Genomic DNA, 21,638 nt, shown 5'->3' with positions numbered 1-21,638 from the left:
CATCTTAAGCTTTCAAAGCCTAACATTATAAACGTTATATAATTGTACAATGAGAAACAATTACCCATTTAATTATATTTTGTGTAATGTTATCATGTAAAAGAAATACTATGAGTCTGATAATTAAACAGTTCATATTCATACAATATAACTTTTTGAACTAGTTGATGATGAAGGTATGTTCCGAACGAACTACATGCTATAAACTTAAAAAACTTAGGCCTAATACTTCTAAGTTTGACCTAGAGTGATGTTTCCACAATGTTCAAACAAGATGCATTTGAGCGAGTTCAATGTTCGAACAAGACTAGAAAAAACCATCACATGGAGTTTATTTCTAACTATTGAATACTAATTTCTAGACACAATGGCATAGTAACACAACTAATAACTATTTATGGTAACTACATATGGTGACCGGAATTACAGAGAGAATATGAGCATTTTCAATCGCTAATCAAACAATTAAGATTGTATACGTAGTTATTCAAGAAAATTGACCAAAAAAGAATTTTATTTTGTCGCGTGAGCTTCTGTTTATTTACTCCAAAAGCTAAAACTCTCAAAAATATCACTACAAAGAAAGGTTTAAGGTGACAGGTTGGATAATGGGTAACAAGTCTCCGCAATTTAACGGTTATAAACAAATGTTTGAATTTGTAAGACCAATAAAACCTAGGCTCTAACTATTTGAACTAGTTGATAATGTAGACATATTCCAAATGAACTACATGCTCTAAACTTAAGTCTAATACTTCTACGTTTGTTCCACAACATTTAAACAAGACGCATTCAAGCGATTTTTCAAATGTTCAGACAAGACAAGACTAGAAAAGACCATTGTTTGGAGTTCATATTTAACTATTCAATACAAATATTTTCTAGATACAACTAGTATTTTGCCCGCGCGTTGCGGCGGCCCGCGACGGGTGGAAACATATAGTAACACAAAACACGATTCGTAAAACGCAGTGCACAAAAGACAATTACAAAAAAGTGTAAAACACAAAGGTAGACACAAAGTGTAAAACACAATGCCTAAGACATTTCGTAAAACACAATGCATTGACATTTGCAAAAGTAGGAGTTGTAGTCTAGGGATTACAATTGCAAATTTTTTAAAGTTGGGCGGGTGTAAAAATGGAGTAATAATGCAAGGGGTAAAAAAGCAAAGTCTAAAAAAGACAAAATGTAAAAGTATAGGGGTGGTGGCAGAAATATGTAAAAGATGAGGGGGTGTTAGTGGAAATGTAAAAGAAGAGGGTTGGTGCGTAACTATGTAAGAGCTAAGGGGGTGATGGTAGAAAACCAAAGTAGAGGGTTGGTGCTAGCAAAGTTTGAAAGATAAGGTTGTGGTTTTGAAAATTTAAAGTAGAAGGTTTAGGGACTAAATTTGCCATTTTATGAAACTTTGAAGTTACAAAGTCAAGGGGCTAAAATTGCAATATCATAAAAATAAGGGGGCAATGAGACAAAGCCAGTGGAAAACCCACAAACTTTGTCCTTTAAGATTGTATAGAATTTAACTTTACTCAATTTATTTAATACTTGCAAATGTGCTCTAAGTTTTTCTTACATTACGTATTTTATAATACTACTAGGTTTATTACCGTCGTCGTGTTGCAACGAACTTCTTTTATTATTTAATCTGTGTTTACATGTGTTTTGCAATCACTACGAGCGCGTTGGCACGTAACCGTTGACAAGATAAGAAGAAAATGTAGAAAAAACACTAAAAGATAACCGAAAGAAAATCAATAAATAAGTTGTATGGTAATGATGTTGTTCGTATGAAATCTGTGGTCAAAACTAAGCAAACGGTACTGGGTACCGGTACCGAATTTTCCGAACCGAAAGATGTTAAGTACCAATTCGGTACCGACTTTTGGCGTTCCTGATACCGATTTTTACCTTTATATACCGGTAGCGTAACGGGTATTTTCAGTACCAGTATCGATTTGGTATCGGTTAGCACCGAGCTCATCCCTACCCTTGAAACTAAAAAAAAGAAATCATTAAAAGTTGAAGAAAGTCTACCGCACCCGTGATCAAGGATGAGCAAATTGTACCGGGTAGCAGTACCGAAATTCCCGAACCAAAATATTTTCAATATCAATTCGGTACCGACTTTTGGCGTTTTCTATACCAGGCTGATACTGGTTTTTACCTTTTGTACCGATACCGAACAGAATCATACATGTATTTTATTATAATATTAAAAGTAATATTCATTAATAATAATAATAATAATAATAATAATAATAATAATAATAATAATAATAATAATAATAATAATAATAATATATAAGAATAATAATATATAAGAAGAACTACCTAAATTCCCGAACCAAAAGATTTTCAATATCAATTCGGTACCGACTTTTGGCGTTTTCTATACCAGGTTGATACCTAGTTTTTACCTTTTGTACCGATACCGAACAGAATCATACATGTATTTTATTATAATATTAAAAGTAATATTCATTAATAATAATAATAATAATAATAATAATAATAATAATAATAATAATATATAAGAATAATAATATATAAGAAGAACTACCGAAATTCCCGAACCAAAAGATTTTCAATATCAATTCGGTACCGACTTTTGACGTTTTCTATATCAAGCTGATACTGGTTTTTACCTTCTTGTACTGATACTGAACAAAATCATACATGTATTTTGTTATAATATTAAAAGTAGTTTTCATTAATAATAATAATAATAATAATATATAAGAATCTATATCTATCTATACTATATAATAAAAGAAACCAACTTTGGGACACATGTCATTCATTGGAGCCATCTATTTTTTAGTTTTCTCATATTTATCTCCTACTTTTTTTTTTGAAAAAAAAAACCTACTTAATTATAAATAATTAATATTAATTAAAAGATAATTATAAAATTAAATTTAAACAATTCGTATAGTAGATAATATAATCTTTTGAAATATTTATTAGATTTCAAAATTATTTATCTTGCCATTAACAAAAGACCTACACTAAATATAAATTAATATAATGTAAAGAGTTAAATGTCATTTTAGTCCATGTGGTTTGAGCCATTTTGTTAGTTTAGTCCAAAAGTTTTATAATACACAGGGTTTATAAAGATATAATAAGATATAACTTTTTATTGATTGATATATAAAATTGCATGTGCTCAACCCATAAAATACATGAGGTTCTTAAAAATGTAACTTTTTTCATTATTAATATATAAAATAAAATTTACTCAACCCGTACAATACACAGAGTTCTTAAAGATATAACTTTTTATTATTTAACATATAAAATTACATTTATTCAACTCATGTAATAAATGGGATTTTTAAAGATATAAATTTTTATTATTTCATATTTGGTATGTAAAATTACATTTATTCAACCTGTGTAATAAACGAGGTTTAAAAAATATTTTTTTTATTATTTGACATATGAAATTACATTTATTCAACCCGTGTATTACACGAGGTTCTAACCTATTAATAATGTAATAGAAGAACTGTTCATTCAGTTCTTCTATTATCATATACTAGTGTTGTACAACCACCGCACATTGCGGCGGGAAAATCACGGATCAACGACTTCACGCGTCTAGTAGTGGGAAATCACGGATCAACACGGGAAAATCACGGATCGACTTCACGTGTCTAGTAGCGGGAAAATCACGGATCAACGACTTCACGTATTTAGTAGGCAATTTGTTTATGCGAGCGAGTGGTGTACGTGAGAAAAATCATCTATTATTCACCATGGTGGCCGAAACCACATACACAAGCATTGTAACAAAGTCGTAATAGTTAAATCAATTTTTAGCGATTCATTGGGCACGCCATGAACCTGTTGTACCCGACATATGTTAAGCAGCTACAGTAGTTGGTTTCATTCACAAGTGTATCTTAGATTATTTGTTAATAAATTCACAAATGTATCTTAAAAAAGAAAAATATTTCCATTGTTGTCATTAGTTTGAGGTCTTTGTATAATGACCATCAGCCGTTGTATTGGTTCTCTTCCACAGTTGTTGGCTCTTTCGTTTACGGTACCAATTCATGACACCATCAAATGCAAGCTCAAAAATGTAAAAAAAAAAAAAAAAAAAAAAACTGAAACATCTGCATCCTTATCCTCAACTCAATTTGACTCTCTTCATCTATTATCAAATATAAAGAATCTGTAGGTCCAAATCCACCTTAGTTGCCGACAGAGTTTCCACCTATGAACATGTTTTTAGTTGTGCAAATATATTTCCACCCAAATCTGAGCCTAACAGTTTGTAGTCATACTATATCTCCTTCTCTACCACTCTAAATATCTATAGGTCATGTAAAACATTAAATTATTTAGCATCATCTGTATGATTTGTACATGGTTTTAAATGTCTAAAGTTCAGAGCAAGAACAAAGGCAAAAGAAAGTATTGAAGTGTTAATCAATAACCGCTTAACAAACTCCAATTAGCATTCAAATCATTTGAATTTGGAAAAGAAAGTATTAAAGTGCAATACTTTTGAACAAAGCAACTATTTTTTAATTTCCAACACAAAACAAATCTAGTCTTAGACGATCCATTAGTACCTTCAATTTATTATTCTGGATTATATAAATTAATATCAAATGATTCTTCATAAGATACTTTAAAACTGCAATCTACAATAGCGTTTACCGGCCTAAGTTCTGATATGATTCCTGGTAGCATTGTTGAGAGTGGGGCAGCCGGAAAGAGCCATTGTGAACTCAGGTTCGTCCTTCAACATCTCGATCACTGTATTTACTCCATACTCACCTTTTGTTGTTAACCCATACACCATCGCTCGCCCAACCTACAATATTAGATAATATCACCATGTATAGTTCTAAGAAAATCGCTAAAATTTTGAGATTTTCTTCCATTTGTTGGTGAAATTACCATAACCGCTTTGCACCGAGGGTTAAAGCTTTGAATGCATCTGTTCCTTGTCATATTCTACCATCAAATAGAACCTGGTATTCTTCTCTGAACTGCAAGTATCACCTGTAAGCCCTACAAATTTCTTAATCAGCGGTGATAGTCACAGCGTGATAGGAAAAACTGCGCTCATGACAACCACGCTAACTCGTGCTATGTGGCAAATCAAGTCGACCACATGGTTACTGCAAATACACCAAAAACCATCATGTCATACTAAAACGAAGATCAGTGGAGCGATTTAACGGATAGTTAGAGAGCATACCTGTAACCTCATTCTCAAAAAGTTGTTGTTCAATGCAATGCCAGCTTTAGTGTCGAAAATGCTGGACCTGTTACAGAACAAAAAACACAGATCAACTTGCATTTTCTAAGAAGTAGTGGTAGCATAGTAGACGGGTCAAGTAATGGGTAGGTTTGGGTTGTTTGGGTTGGGTTGGGTTGGCCTGACGCCATTACTACAAATTAATGACATACTGACAACCTTCAACCAGTTTGACCTGTTTTAGTTTTACCCAAGTTGTTGAACCTATCCTCATCGACCCCCTAGAGTTAAAACATAACCTAGATAAAATCAGTTTTGTGTAAATGGGTTGAAGCCTAAAACAGAACAATGGCCGAGCTGCAGTATCCTACAAAGTTTCTGGACATAACATAATTGACGGTTAAACCTAGCGGTCTTCTTTCTCCTTTGTGGAGCCTAGCTTAAAGAAGAGATTGTTAAAAGTTAAAACCGCTTCAGCAAGTTTCACAAAAAAAATATACACAATTCTTGTTATAAGCTACCAAAGCCCAATCCCCTTACCTCCAAAATACCAATTAAATACCGAATAAAACCTAATTACACCACTGGAAGAAAGATAGGGTGGAGCTATTAGGAAGATAGACCTGTTGAGTAGCCGACACCACTGGAAGGTGCTGCTTGGCTGTCCTCGTCTTCCCCTTCCTCAATCACAATCTCCACAACCTGAATCAATCACCCCTTCACCTTCAAAAGAGCACCTCACCGAAGGCGGCGGCTAGGGTTACTAACCACCATCGTCGCCGTGATATCTCGCCGGAACCACCACCACCGCCATGACACCGCTGCAACCACCGATCGTTAACAGAATCTAGTTCACCGGGAAAAGAACTAAGGTTCGGGTTTTTACCATCTTTGCCGGAAACAAACGGAGACCACCGGAAAACCCTTGAGCCGCCACCGTCTTTACCCTCTCCGTCTTTGTTTCGACTTCGCTGCCACCGTCTTTACCCTCTCCGTCTCCGTCTCTGTTTCGACTTCGAGCCACCACCTCATCACCGCTCTCATCCCCGTGCATCTGAGGTTCCATGGGTGGTAGGTGAGCATTCGTAAGGTCATTCACCAGAGACCTGCCGTTTCCTGAACACTGGCCGTTCTTCCACATCTCCCTCTCGTTTTATCTGGTTTCTGACTTTCTCTCCCTTTTTGTAGGTGAAGACGAAAAATTCGTTATTGTTCATTTCATAGAATTATTATCGATGAACATAGAAATAAAAGTAAAAATATCCAACCGAGTTTGAATTTAACAGGAAGGTGAAAACGAAATCTAACCCGAATGCGAAGAGCGGAAGTGAAAACGTGAATTTCCGGTGAATATATGCAATCTACAATCACATAAAAGGGAAAAACACTCAATCGAAGTCAACCAAAATCCTATTTAATACAACCTGCCCTGCTAATAATACACACAAAATCACATGTATATACCTCAATCGATGAAAATGATTGCATGAAGGATGTCGGCAAATCATCATCTGTCGAAACCAAATTGAAAACCATAATCGTCTAAAATAACCGCCATCATGGTGCGACTGTGATGTAGAATGATGAAGCGTTGTACCAATAATCATCAACTGAGAGTAGTCAAGCAGCCTATCAGCTTTGTTGATGAACAAATTTACTAATTTCGTAAAAGAACAGGTTGGTCGCACGCAAATCTGATTGGATTTACAATAATGGTTGTTTACTATATCAATGTTGCAAAAAGGTACCAATATTAGATTGAAACCAAAACAAAATAAAATGAAATCAATTATGCAATTTAAGAGTTAACACTAAAAGCGACCACAACTATTTTGTAAAAAAATAATCCCAGTATGATTGTTAAAAAAATAAGGCTGTAATAGGGCGTACATACCATATGCCCAATTGTCAGGGTTAGAGTTCGGAATATACATCTCCGGGAGCCAAGCAGTTGTTTCACGCCTGCTGGAGGCCTCTGTAGTCATTATTGAGACCGCTGATCAAAACCCTAGACCGCCTGGGACTGGCCGATAATAGTCGATCAAAACCCTAGACCGCCTGGGACTGGCCGCCGTCATCGAGACGTTGGTGCCGTCCCTGGAATGGTCGCCGGTGGTAGGTCGCAGCGGAACAACAACCACCACAGTCTCTCTCTGTGGTTGAAAATGAGAAAACCAAGAGATTACCTGAAATTGCGAGCCTATCTCACATGCGGAACCGGCGAGAAAACCCACCGCCGCTCATCTCCCTCGTTTCCGGCTTCCCGGATCTGTGTTCGTACCTATCGTCGGTTCATCTCAGACCTTAACTGTTACCCCGAATCCATCGTCATCGTCGTCATCAGCCACCTGATTTTGTTCCTTCGTGCACGCTCTCTCTCTCTCTCTCTTTGATGCGGTGGGTTTTTATCAATCTCTCTCCTACGCGGTGGTTTTTTATCAGGTTTTTGAATGTGTGGCAGATGGTGTTGATAGAAGCCCTACGCGTGGCTTCTAAAAAGCGGCCCAATTGAAAAGTAACACCACCTTTCACCACTGTTCATTCAGTTTTTCAATTATCATAGTTGAATTGAATGAATGGTAGAGTACCACAATAAATACTTATTGGTAATTAAATATGGTGACCAAAATTGGGGGGGGGGGATATGAGCATTTTCAATTGCTAATCAAACAATTAAAACTGTTTACAGGCATAGTTTTTCAAGAAAATAACCAAAATGAAATTTTGCTTTGCTGCATGAGCTTCTATGTAGTTTACTCCAAAAGCTAAAACTTTGAGATATATCATACAAAGAAAGGTTTATGGTGACAGTTAGGTTGGATATTAGGTAACAATAAGCCACCACAATTTAATGATTATGAACAAATGTTTAATTTTGTAAAACCAATAACACCTAGGTTATAACTATTTGAACTAGTTGTTAATGTAGGTATATTCCGAACGAACTACATGATCTAAACTTATGAATACTTCAAAGTTTGACCTAGATTGATGTTCTCATAGTGTTCAAACAAGACACATTCGAGCGACTTCCAAATGTTCAGACAAGACTAGAAAAGACCATCATGTGGAGTTTATTTCTAACTATTGAATACAAATATTTTCTAAACACAATGGCATAGTACCACAATAAATATTTATTGGTAACTACATATGGTGGCCGGAATTAGGGTGGAGGATATAAGCATTTTTAGTCGCTAACAAACAGTTAAGACTATATACATAGTACTTCAAGAAAAGGACCAAAAAATGAAATTTTGCTTTGCCACATGAGCTTCTGTGTACTTTACTCCAAAAGCTAAAACTTTGAGAAGTATCGTTACAAAGAAAGGTTTATGGTAACAGTTAGGTTGGATATTGGGTAACAATAAGTCTCCATAATTTAATGGTTATGAACAAATGTTTAAATTTGTAAAAATAATAAAACCCAGACTATAATTGTAGTGTCAAGTTACATTTAAACTAACGGCACTGTTATGTAACTTACGTGTTTCTTAAGTTTGGTGCAAGATAAAGACGATTAGGTAGGATAAGTGTTTGTTTATAATTTGATAAAATGTGGAAGGGTTTGATGAAAAGGGATTGGATGGAGATAGATGTGATTTTTGATGATTAGCATCATTAGCCTTTAAGATCTAACATGTCATGTTTAACAATATAAACATTATATAGTTAAACAAACCATAAAAACAATTACCGTTCAATAAGATTTTGTGTAATCCTATCATGTAAAAGAAACAAATGCCACATTTCTATGGTACCAGTATGCTTTGGATATTGTGAGTTCAATATATTAAAGACAAATTGGATTTAAATAATCTCAGTTTCACAATTTGGCCAATAATAACCCTAATTCAGTTATTTGCCGATAATAATCCGGACTGGTCCACTTTTGGCCGATAATAATCCGCCCTTAAAAATAGTTTAACGGAGTTAAGTTTTTTTCCGAATTACAAACTGATGTTTTAGGGATTTTAATCAGAACGAGGATACGAGTCGATTTATGTAAAAGTTACCTCGAACGGAGCTCCAAACGGCTTGATTTTTGTTAATTGAAAGTTTAAACACCCGAATTGAAGCACCGTTTTTGTCGTTTGGGGCAGTATTTCTAGGTAAATTTTACATCAGTCAACTCGTATCCTTGTTCTAATCAAAAGCCCTAAAACATCGGTTTGTAATTCAGAAAAAAAACTTAACTCCATTAAGCTATTTTTAACACAGACTATTATCGGCCAAAAATGGACCAGTTCGAATTATTATTGGCAAATAACTGAGTTGAGATTATTATCAGCCAAATTGAAAAAGTTGAGATTATTTAAAACCAATTTTCCTATATTAAATACTTTGTATTTATATAATAGGCAAATTGGATTTAAATAATCCCAACTCACTGTTATTGGTTAATAATAATCCCAACTCATTTAATCACCAATAATAATCCAAACTATTCACTTTTGTTTGTAAAATACTCCCAGTTAAAAACACACTAACTAGGTTAAAAAATTGCTGATGTGGCTTGCCACGTGGCATATTTTGATGACGTGGCAGCTGATGTGGCAGTCTACGTGGCATATTTTGATGGCGTGGCAACTGATGTGGCAGGTGACGTGGCAAGCCACATCAGCAATTTTTAACCTAGTTAGTGTTTTTTTAACTGGGAGTATTTTACAAACAAAAGTGAATAGTTCGGATTATTATTGGTGATTAAATGAGTTGGGATTATTATTGGCCAACAACAGTGAGTTGGGATTATTTAAATCCAATTTGCCTATATAATATAGCTATATGAAATTATGAACTAGTTGATTATGTAGGTATGTTCCGAACAAACTACAAGCTCTAAACTTGGGCCTAATACTTATAAGTTCGACCTAGATTAATGTTTCCACATCGTTCAAACAAGACATCTGACAACACTACAAAAGGCCATCATATGGAGTGTTTCTTTCTAGTTATTGAATACTAATATTTAATTGACATAATGGCATAGTACCACAATACATATGGTGACCGGAAAGTGGGTTTTTTTTTAAATTAAATTAGGGATAATGTGAGCATGTTCAATTGCTAATCAAATAGTTGAGACGATATACATAGTTTTTCAAGAAAATGACTAAAAATGAAATTTTGCTTTGTTGCGTGTTCTTCAGTGTACTGTACTTCAAAAGCTAAAACTTTGACAACCTGACTTAGATGAGGGATGTTAAATGGACAGTTTTAACAATAATCATAATAAAAAAATGCAAATTGGATTTAAATAATCTCAACTTTCTCAATTTGGCCGATAATAATCCCAACTCAGTTATTTGCTGATAATAATCCGAACTGGTCCAATCTTGGCCGATAATAGTCTGTGTTAAAAATAGCTTAACGGAGTTAAGTTTTTTCCGAATTACAAACCGATGTTTTAGGGCTTTTGATTAAAACGAGGATAGGAGTTGATTGATGTAAAATTTACCTCCAAATACTACCCCAAACGATGAAAACGGTGCTTCAATTCGGGTGTTTTAGCTTCCAATTAACAAAAATCAAGTCGTTTGGAGCACCGTTTCGAGATAAGTTTTACACAAATTGAATCGTATCCTCGTTCTGATCAAAATCCCTAAAACATGGGTTTGTAATTCGAAAAAAAACTTAACTCCGTTAAGCTATTTTTAACAGCGGACTATTATCGGCCAAAAGTGGACCAGTTCAGATTATTATCGGCAAATAACTGAGTTGAGATTATTATCGGCCAAATTGAGAAAATTGTGATTATTTAAATTCAATTTGCCTAATAAAACTAACAAACAAGAATAATAAAATAGCTAGTCTTATACCCCCCCCCCCTTCTTGCCAAATCCCAATAAATGTTTTTTTCTTTAATTACTACTTTGTTGCTAACACCAATAGTAGTTTGTCCTAGATTTATGATACATAAAGTTTCTTTACCTTTTTTTAACGGAAAAGAGGATCAATTCATTACTTTAAACGGTTACATATAGTTTCTCTAGCCAGGAGCTAGAAAGACATACAATTAAACGAAAAACATCACCTAACTACGAATCCCGTTTACACCCAAGTTGTTCCAATTATCTCTCTCGATATCCTTTATTCACCCTCTATGCTTTAGCCATAAAAGCGAGCATTCTTTGATATCTTCGACCATCCTATTGTAGGACTTGTGTGTATTATTGAAGATCCTCTCGTTCCTTTGTATCCAAATGGTCCATATGGTCGCTATGATAACACAGGAAAAAACCTTTTTTTGTTTTTTCGGTAGGTTAACTCCCCATGCTATGGCTAGAATTTCGTTGATCGTCGAACAGGCTAATAGGTCCGAGTTTTTCAGCCAAGCACCCATGAGCCACCAGATGGCTTTTGCCGTGGTACACGTAACAAAAATATGGTCTGCCGTTTCTTCCATGTGGCTACAAAATGGGCAGTTTACGGTCCCCACCTGAACACCTCTTTTGGCTAGTTCTACACGCGTAGGAATTCTTCCCGATATGCACCTCCAGATCAGTGTGTTCGCCTTAGCTGTTGCCCATCCACACCACTTCATTATCTGATCACCGTCCCTTTGAAACGTCGCATCACCTAGTTCATCCCTCACTACCTTCACCGAAAAGTATCTCCCTTTTTCCGTTTCCCATCCCCATGTATCACTAGAATCCTTCATTTGTTTATTATTAAGTGTTTCGAAGAGACTAAGAAATTCAGCCCAAGCTTCGCTAGTTGACGGCTGAGTCTTCCAATCCCATTGCCAAACTATACTCGACCCCATCTTCATGTAGTTCTCAACAACTCTAGCACTTTTGTTTGCTGCCATAGTGTATAACAGTGGGCACTCTTCCTTCAATGTTTTATTATATAGCCATACATCATCCCAAAATCTTACCTTATCACCTTTTCCCACATCACATTTTAACTTGAGATCTACCCTTAAGTTGCTTTTTAGAAATTCTTTTTTAATTGCCCTGATGTTCTTCCACACGCCCGTTAAGGATTTATTAATTGGAATGATATCATTTTTCCAGCACCTCCCATGTATTGCCTTTATTACTCTAGCCCACAGTTGGTTTTCGTCGTCCCTTAGTCTCCACCACCATTTGAGTAATAGTGCCAAATTTGCATCTCTTATACTTCCCATCCCCAACCCACCCAACTTTTTAGATGCCATCATTTTCTCCCATCTAATCCATCTAATTTTCTTATTCGAACACACCCCGCCCCAAACAAATCTCCTCCGTATACCTTCGAGCGTATTGATAACATTAGCAGGAGCTTTATAAAGCGATAGGTAATACGTGGGTAAATTACCGAGAACCGCTTTAGCCAAAGTGACTCTTCCTGCTAACGACAGGCATTTAGCCTTCCATCTAGAAAGCTTAGAGTTAAATCGATCCACCACTAATTTCCAGTTTGCGATTCTATTCATATTAGCGCCGACCATCATGCCAAGATATTTGAATGGGAATGAGCCCACACTACAATTGAGTGCATTAGCGAAGCTATTCATACTCAAATCATCCAGCCCGACTCCATAAATTTTACTTTTGGACGGATTAACCTTGAGTCCAGAAGCCAAATAGAAGCATCGTAGGATTCGAGCCAAGTTTTTTACATGTTCCAAATCACCTTTTCCCACGGACACTACGTCATCGGCGTAGAAGAGATGTGAGATTACGGGGCCCCCGTTCGGTAGCCTAAGCCCCTCAACCAGACCCGCCACGGTCGCCTTGTTCATAATGATATTAAGGGATTCCAAGGCCAATATGAACAAGAACGGCGAAATGGGATCCCCTTGACGTAATCCACGTTACATATTGAAACTCCCCGTAGGTGACCCATTAACGAGAACCATGGCTGACCCCGCATACAATAATCCCATTATCCAGCACCGCCACTTAGTCGGGAATCCCATATGATGCAAAATAGTAATCAGAAACTTCCAATTAAGGGAGTCATAGGCTTTGTCTAAGTCAACTTTAAAAGACGTAGCCTGTTTTTTATTTTTCTTCACCCATGCAAAAATTTCATTCAAGATAAGTGGACTATCCACTATGTTTTTACCCCCCAAAAAGGCCGTTTGCACAGGAGAAACGAGGCTGTCAAGAACAGAAACGAGCCTATTAGAGAGGACTTTGGAGATTACCTTGTGCACTAAGCCGATTAATGAAATGGGTCTGAACTCGTTTGGGAATCTGGGATCGTTCGTCTTAGGAATGAGCGATATGAAGGAAGCCCCGTTAGCTTTGCACAATGACCCGTGGGTATGGAATTCTTTGAAAACCTCAAAGAGAGGTGATTCGAACTCGCTCCAGAATTTCTTTAAAAAACCGAAGGTAAATCCATCTGGGCCTGGTGCCTTTTCGCCGCCACAGTCCCACACCGCTCCTTTTATTTCTTCTATTGAGAAAGGCCTGATTAGTGCATCACCCTCATTTTGAGAAAGTCTTTTTAATCCTTCACCTCTGATCCGTGGTCGCTTTGCCAATGGTTCTTTGAACTTGGAACTGAAGAAATCGAAAAACACCTTCTTTACTTCATCCGCCCCGGTCACCCATGTGTCCTCTTCCATAATTCCGTTAAAAGATTCTTTATCTATCAGACATCTTTAGACCAACCTAACCATTGTGTCACACACATTAAAGGGCTAAAAACACAATATACAGGTGGCAGGTGCATAAAGCCTTGGCCAAACCAAGCCTACAAATATCCTGGGCCTAGATGGTCTACAAAAAGTCATAAATCCTTAACCATAAAACTTCTATACCAAAATAAAAGTCCTTTAGGTTGGTATTTGTATTTTATGAAAAGTAATAAGGTTGAGTAATAATAATTTAAAGTAACAATATGATCAGGTATTAACTTAAGATTTTATCTCTCAGGTATAGTCGTGTATTATAAAATTAAATGTTGATGTATATATCTTTTCAAAAGTGTTTATAATAGCAGTTTGACTTTTAATGTGTTGTTTAAAAATTGTCATTCTTTGTACAAACCCGCCGCAATGCAGCGGATACTAATTCGATGTACGTTTTTTACTTATTTTTATGTACTTTTTCAGTTGATTTACGTTTAGACATTTTTTTTCAGAAACCAGTCGGATCAATATAATACGTGTTCATTAGACTATACAAATTTGATGTCCTTACGTTTCAACGCCGTGGCAACGCACGAGCAACTTACCAGTTAATGATACAATAAAATTTATATATAATTGATTGTGGTGTTTACATCAAAATGGATTTTATCTTTATTTGAATGTAAAAGCTAGTTTTGTAAATTAAAACCTACTGTATGAAAATATCTTTATAAATTTTTTTCTTGGTTCTTTTTCAGTTACATTCTTTAAAAGCTGGACCATGGTTAGGAGTAGGATTTTTCAGGTTGGGCTATTTATGTAACACCTCGGAAATTCCTGTCCATTGAAATAAGACACGTGTCACGAGAGATAGACGTGTCAGAAAAGCCGGATTAAATAAAAGATGCTTGGTAGGATTTTTAGGGCGTCATGTTATTTAAAATACCTCTGAACGACCCGAGGGCGGCATGTTATTAAAACACCTCTGAGCGACCCGAATTTTTATAAATCCCAAGATCCTTAAATCTTTTGAAAATCATCTTATATGATAACCGGCTACTCTCAAATGAACAAAGTTGCATCTTTATTAAGGACTTTGGAATTATAGGTTGTTACTACTGAAAATGTTAAATAAAATCCTTGTAAAAAGGAATCAATATAATTATTTTCCTTGGCCAACTATTATGAGGATCCAAGACTCATTCTTGGTAATCTCCGTCCCTTTGCAAGACCCTCGAGAGTTGAAATTGAATGGGAACCATGTAAGAGCATGCTAGGCATGCAATGACTGATCAGATGGTCCCATATCTGAAAAAGAGGGACTGATTTCGGAGTTGGTTTGATTGCTTGGTTAAGACTTAAAAGCTCACAAAATTTTGTCCTCTGGCCATCGGTTACGGACCGCAAAGCCTTAGGCTTACGGTCCGTAAGGAGGGTACCTGGGAGTTTACAGCAAGGTCGGTTACGGACCGTAAAGATTTAAGCTTACAGTCCGTAAGAAACGCATACGGACCGCAAGGCCATGTGCTTACGGTCCGTAAGGAGGTCGCTGGCAGCAGATTTTGGACAGCTGCCTGTTCAACCTGTTAACCGACTTAAAACGTAAATATTTGAAACCTGGGGCTTGCTAGGCAGTTTTTAGTCTTATAGGGGCACCTGGGATCATCTCCTAACTATCCTAGAGTTACTTGGCAAGATCCTAAGGCACTTGGCTTACTATAAAAGGAGCTTGTGTTGTAACCATTTTCACTTGCTCACTTGGCACCCTTGTTCAAGACCTCTTGGAGCTTCTCTGGACATCACCAAGTTTTCTTAGGCTCCATAATCCTCCTTAGGACTCTTGTAAGTGTCCTTAACCCCCCTTAATCCATTCTAGCTTAGCTAATTAGCTAAAAGTCAAACCGTCGTAAATAAGGTTTGACTTCGTGATTAATCAAAATGTGCTCTGTCAAATCACGAATTAAAAACACCTATAAGTAGGTAATTAAGTGGGTATCAAACCCTTAAAAGGGTATTTCCAGATTCCCACTTTAAGCATGTCAATTGTCGAGTCAAAGCTAACTATAAAAAGTCAACAGAACGCTTAACTTCAAATTAACTTATAATTAGCAATGTAGGTTACATGCAATCTGTTTGATCATTAAAATAACTTGGTAATTAATGTAAGAACATGTTCCAACATGTTCAACTCGACAATTTTCAGTTTAGGCTCGGTTTGGAACCGAAAGTCGCAAAGTTTGACTTCTGCTTTGACTTTCAGTTCTGACCCGTTTAAGCCAAGATTAGGATTGCCTTAGAGCTTCTTTTGAACCTATTTACATATTAGTATAACTCTCTGAGTTTATACAACCCGGTTCATTAGATATCCTATTCACATGCATGTTTCCGTTAATTGCTTATATGTTGACCATTATGCCCATTTGACCTTAAAACGTGATTTTTGAAAATGTAAAAGGGTAGGCACCTTAGTTGCTAATTTATAAACTTGCACCCAAAATTTGAAGTCAGTTTGAGGTCTAGATTAAGAGTTATGCTCAATAGCGTAATTAAGAGCTTCTTTACTAATAAAATGGCGTAAATTACGTATAGCCTATTAAAACCCAAATTTTTATACCAAACTTTTACCCACTGTTATAAAATAATATTTTGGGATTTTTGGTGATTTTTATTTATTTTTAGGCTGAGCATAACTTAGTGTTCTAAGATTAATTCGGTTTATGCCGGTTTTACCCTTTTTAGCCATAAAATGAGTTTTACAAAACCTTTTGACCTCAAACCAAATTCTACAGAATTGTTATTATAAATAAATTATTTTGAGCCTTCTACAATATTAAAAATATCAGCTTTTTACAGAAAACCCGGAAATGGCTCCAAATCGCCTTTTTAGGCATTTTTAACATATAAGTGTGCACTAGGACCTTATTTAGCACAAGGGTTTGAACCTACTGATGTAATTAGTATACTTTTATATTTTTAAACAGTAGGCAAATGTTTTGAACTCAGAATTCCAGAATCGACCTTTTAGGCACTTGTGAAATTACCAAAATGCCCCTACGGTGCATTGTAAGGTTAAAGCCAATAAATTTCACATAATTTTGATACCCTACTGTTATAACTTAGTAAATTAAATATATTTACTAATGTAATCAGACCTGTAACTCAGGTTATTAATTTAACTCTTTTACACCTTATAAAATGACCAAAACGCCCTTACGAGGCATAGTTTTGGTTTAAAAATCATTTGGGGCATAATGGAAGGTATCATTCTGATATCACAACATATTTTAAGTATATTAACTTCAGAAACTTATATTTGACTCCTATGGTTACTCGTTACGCATTATACGCGTTCGGATCGGCTTATGTGGCTAGTTTGGCCATTTTAGCCGAAACGGGTCAAACCATATCTTTTTGGTCTCAAAATCCAGAATGTGATTATGATACCTATATAAAACAAGTGTGCAAACTTGTTGGGGGCAAAAACCACATTCTAAAACGGTCTTCGCCTTATTGTGCGTTTAAAACCGTAATCTTTATATAAGACTAACCGGTCTAAGCTTAAGACCCGTTAGGATTCTAATAGGTTATTAAAACCTTAATTTCCAGATCTAGGAGCCCAGTAAAAGCTACTTGCACTCGTTATATCTGGTTTATACTTTGCTCAGGTAAATACGTTTAACTTATTTTCCCTATACGGGCTTGGGGTACGGTATATAAAATACCGCTTGGTCGGGAAATTAACCATAACCGGTCTTGGTTATGTGCAGTCAAATGAACCCGTTTGAAAATGCTGTTTTGTTTGTTAAACGCCTTTGGGGGCTTAATGACCATGTCCCGGATATCCTTGGCATCATTCAAAGAATGGCCACGACCTTAGCACTCGGGTGTAGGCGTACACCCGTAGCGCTGTATAACATGTATAATCGTCGGTACGAGAGAAGTCTCGCGGCGGAATTATATTAAGTGGTGTGTCTATTAATCCTTAACCCGGAACGAACCCGGGCTACTGAACGCACAACGAACATGTAATTCTTTTACAAGATTATTAAGCAAATAATTGTCCCAAGTTATAAAAAGTTTTATGCCACGTGCATTTAAATCAATTTTAAACATTTTTCAAAATGAGTCAGTTGAATTGTATTTACCAGTGTAAACTGACGTATTTTCCAAAAAGACTAAGTGCAGGTACTACGCGTAATAGGCTGGTCACTCCTTAAGCATCCATAGAAGTCTCGCAAGCTTAGGATGCACAAAGTCTGTTGAAATGAAGTTTCCTGTTTATCTGATTCTGCCTGTGGATGTTATTTCGACATTTTGTGATACTTGGATATTACAATAAATTTTGAGTTGAAATAAATCTATCTTTGCTTCCGCTGTGCATTATTATTTGTGTTGTTTGACTTTGACGATATCAACTACGTCACGATAATCCCCCGCCGGGCCCACCGGTGACACGTGAAAATTAGGGGTGTGACAGGTTGGTATCAGAGCCAACACTGAGTGAATTAAACACTAGCCTTTTGTGTTTAGTCTCAGTGCACGAATTGCACATTCTTCGAGTTCCGATGTCTAGACAAAGAACATAGGACAAACTCTGTTTTGTTTTATTTTGGGTCTTTATTTTATTATATATTGTTGTTGTTATCAAAACTTGTATGCAGGTCAACATGCCAGCAAGATTTCTTCGCGGACGAGGCAAGGCCCCTGTCACGGGTCACGACCACGAAGCCGGGCCTTCGCACCGGCGTACCCCGTCCATCACCATGAGCACTAGTCCACAAGAGCCGTGGAGGCTCTATGTTGAGCCCGGGAGACGATCAGTTTCCCTTAGCTCTTCACCTTCTTACCAGCACTCATTTGGGCCCCAGTCAGAAAACGAGCCCAACGAGCAACCACCCTCTTTCATACCTCTGCAGAGATCCAACTCTCACCACTCCTTTGGTGACCCAACCCCAACCTTCCAGAGCCCGTGGGTTTTAACCCACTTGGACCGGAAGACCACTTCTCTGGGGAAAATGATATGGACGAGGATACTGACCCTATGGAGCCTGCTACAGGGACGCCCAACCACCCGATAGAGATCTCTGATGGATCATCTTTTCACGGATCGCCTTATCGCAGTCCAGACAGCTACGAGGAGAGGTTCCGAAACATCGACTGGTATTTTACCCCCTCACACCACTCGTCCCCATACCAGCAGCAGCAACAGCAACAGGATCCTTCTCAGGATTCTCGTTTCATGGCAGTTACTCCGCCACCACCACCACCAGTGTAACAGCAGCCGCCTCCGGAGCCACCGAGGCGGAGGAGATCGAACGCACGGATGTCCGTGCGAGGGGGTGTCCGCATCAGCACACCCCAACCATCAAGTGGCAGCCATTATCCGCCACTTCAGGAGGAAGAAGAAGAACCACAAATGGGGGGTCCATCAAGCCCCATTCCAGAAATCAACTCAGTGCCTATGGCACCCCCGTTGGGTTTTGACAACCCAATCCCTGCATACGCTGGTTCGGCAGCGTATAACCCCTTTGAGCAGCCAGCACATACTCACTACAACTTCGGCTATGCGGAGGTCGATCCATATCAGGTAGCTCGGGACTACAACGCTTTTCATCCTGAAGGACCATACGGAGGACCATGGACCACTGGTTACCCGACTTATGGGTACCAGCATCCACCACCTCCTCAACCTATGTACCAGCCGCCGCAGCCACAACTGATTCCGCCGGAACATCAGCAGGAGGTTCTTGAGAGGTTGCATCAAGTCGAACAGGAAGTTCGAGAAGATCGCAGGGAGCGGCAAGGCTTCTTCAAGGGCCTGTCAGACTTGCTAAAGGGGAAGTCTAAGAGGAGGGGTCATTAAGGACCTTTGATGTTTGTCTGCTTAGTTGTAATCAGTCCCTGCGTGGACTTTATGTTTTTGTATTCAGCTCCTGCGTGAGCTTGTCTTTTAGTATTCTGCCCCTGCGTGGGCATGTCTTTCAGTTGACTCCTGCGTGGGTTTGTTTGTTGTTTTATTTGTTATATTTCGCCCTTGCGTGGACATGTTGTTGTAGAAGTCCCGTTTTGGGCAAATGATGTACTGTTAAATCTTGATTTAGTGAAATGTTGCATTTAAGTTTCTATGATTGTTGTTATAAATAAGTATATGAATAAACTTAAAATAAAATAACATTTCCTAAAATTAAAGAAGACCTACCATTTGTGAAAAATGGCAAAATCTAAAAAGGGACAAGACCTAGCCACATGTCATTTTAAGACAAGGCCAAGATGGTATCTCCATAATTAGATTCAGGTCCATAATTAACGTCTTAACTTAGGATTGATCTGCGTTATAAAGAGAATCTAAGGGGTAAAAGCCTAGCCACGTGTCGTTGCAGACATGGCCAAGATGGCAGAACCTGTCTAAAAGATTCCAAATTCTGTTAATATCTGTAAGTATGTTAACATAGTGGGCAAATTGTGACACAGTAGAAGTCACATAGACCATCATTGAAAATTGGGTTAATTTAAGATTCCCTGCAAGTAAATGACCATTCCTTAAGAATGAAGTACCTACGGGTAGTAATTAATGTCCTAGGGACTAAAAGACAGTTTGAGTCTGCAACTCACTGTCTAGAATAGGGTAATGAACTATGATTCAGACCCTAATACCTTGATTCTGTAAGAATCCGGGTTATAAGCTAACACTGTCCTTGTGACTAAGTTATATGTTAATTCTTGACTATAATATAGGGTTATAATGCAGACCCTGAATTTATGTTTAATTAATAATTTGACCTGCAATGGCTATTTAAAACCATGGTTAATAAAATACATAAAATACTGTATTAACTATTAAATAAAACCTTGCCCATTATTGTTTATATGTAGCAATTGAAGCTACATGGCGGGGTCGGATGAAGTGAATAGTCGTCTAGTGGAGAACCACGATAATGCAAAGGTACAGTTAACTGGTGCGGAGTTGAAAGCACTGGTAGATGATGCGGTTACTAAGGCTTTAGAAAGACAGTATAGTGAGTACAGTGGGACCCATAGTAGAACCCTGTCTACACCGCATAATAAATCTAAGACTCATTCAGAAGCTCACAGCAAGCCACCTTCCGTCAAACCCAAGTCTAAAAAGGAAGAATCCAAGAAGGAGGACTCCAAGAAGGAGGATGATAGACATTCTTCGAATGAAAATGATAATCATTCCAAGAAGATTGTGCTTTATGATGCCCCACGTGCCAAGGGTTGCACGTATAAATACTTTGTATCTTGTAAACCCCGGGATTTCACTGGGGAGAAGGGGGCAGTAGACTGTATGACTTGGCTTGATGAGATGGAGACGGTAGTGGATATAAGTGGCTGTGCTGAAAGAGATATTGTGAAGTTCGTGACACAATCCTTTAAAGGTGATGCACTGCAATGGTGGAAGTCGCTGATTCAAGCCACCGGAAAGATACCGCTATACAACATGTCTTGGGAACAATTTGTTGCCCTAATCAAGGAGAATTACTGTCCCCAGCACGAGGTCGAAGGAATAGAGTCTGATTTTCTGTCTCTGGTGATGAAGAACCTGGACTGCCAGGCTTACCTCACAACCTTCAATTCCTTGTCAAGGCTAGTTCCCTATCTTGTAACACCTGAACCGAAGAGGATAGCCCGTTTCATTGGGGGTCTGGCCCCAGAAATTAAAGCAAGCGTCAAGGCCTCTCGGCCCACTACTTTTCGATCAGTGGCTGACATATCTCTGTCCCTTACAAAGGACGCAGTTAGACAGAGATCACTGAGAGCCGTAGATGCCGAGAAGCGAAAACGCGAAGATGATGGTTCGCGACGCTCAGAAAAGAAGCGTAAGGG

At 37.5% G+C, this 21,638-nt stretch overlaps 1 long non-coding RNA gene across 1 annotated transcript; it reads right to left on the bottom strand.

The window, feature by feature from the left end:
* Positions 1–4,450: 4,450 nt before the first annotated feature.
* On the bottom strand, positions 4,451–7,749 carry LOC110871282. The gene is made up of 5 exons (XR_002553617.2): positions 6,533–7,749; positions 5,848–6,402; positions 5,225–5,291; positions 4,921–5,144; positions 4,451–4,834 (listed from the first exon to the last, which is right to left on the bottom strand). It is a non-coding gene; the product is annotated as an uncharacterized LOC110871282 (long non-coding RNA).
* Positions 7,750–21,638: the final 13,889 nt, after the last annotated feature.

Source organism: Helianthus annuus, chromosome 8 (genome assembly GCF_002127325.2).
Source record: "Helianthus annuus cultivar XRQ/B chromosome 8, HanXRQr2.0-SUNRISE, whole genome shotgun sequence".
In the NCBI taxonomy this organism is placed as follows: domain Eukaryota; kingdom Viridiplantae; phylum Streptophyta; class Magnoliopsida; order Asterales; family Asteraceae; genus Helianthus; species Helianthus annuus.
This window is presented reverse-complemented; position numbering and strand designations above follow the sequence as displayed.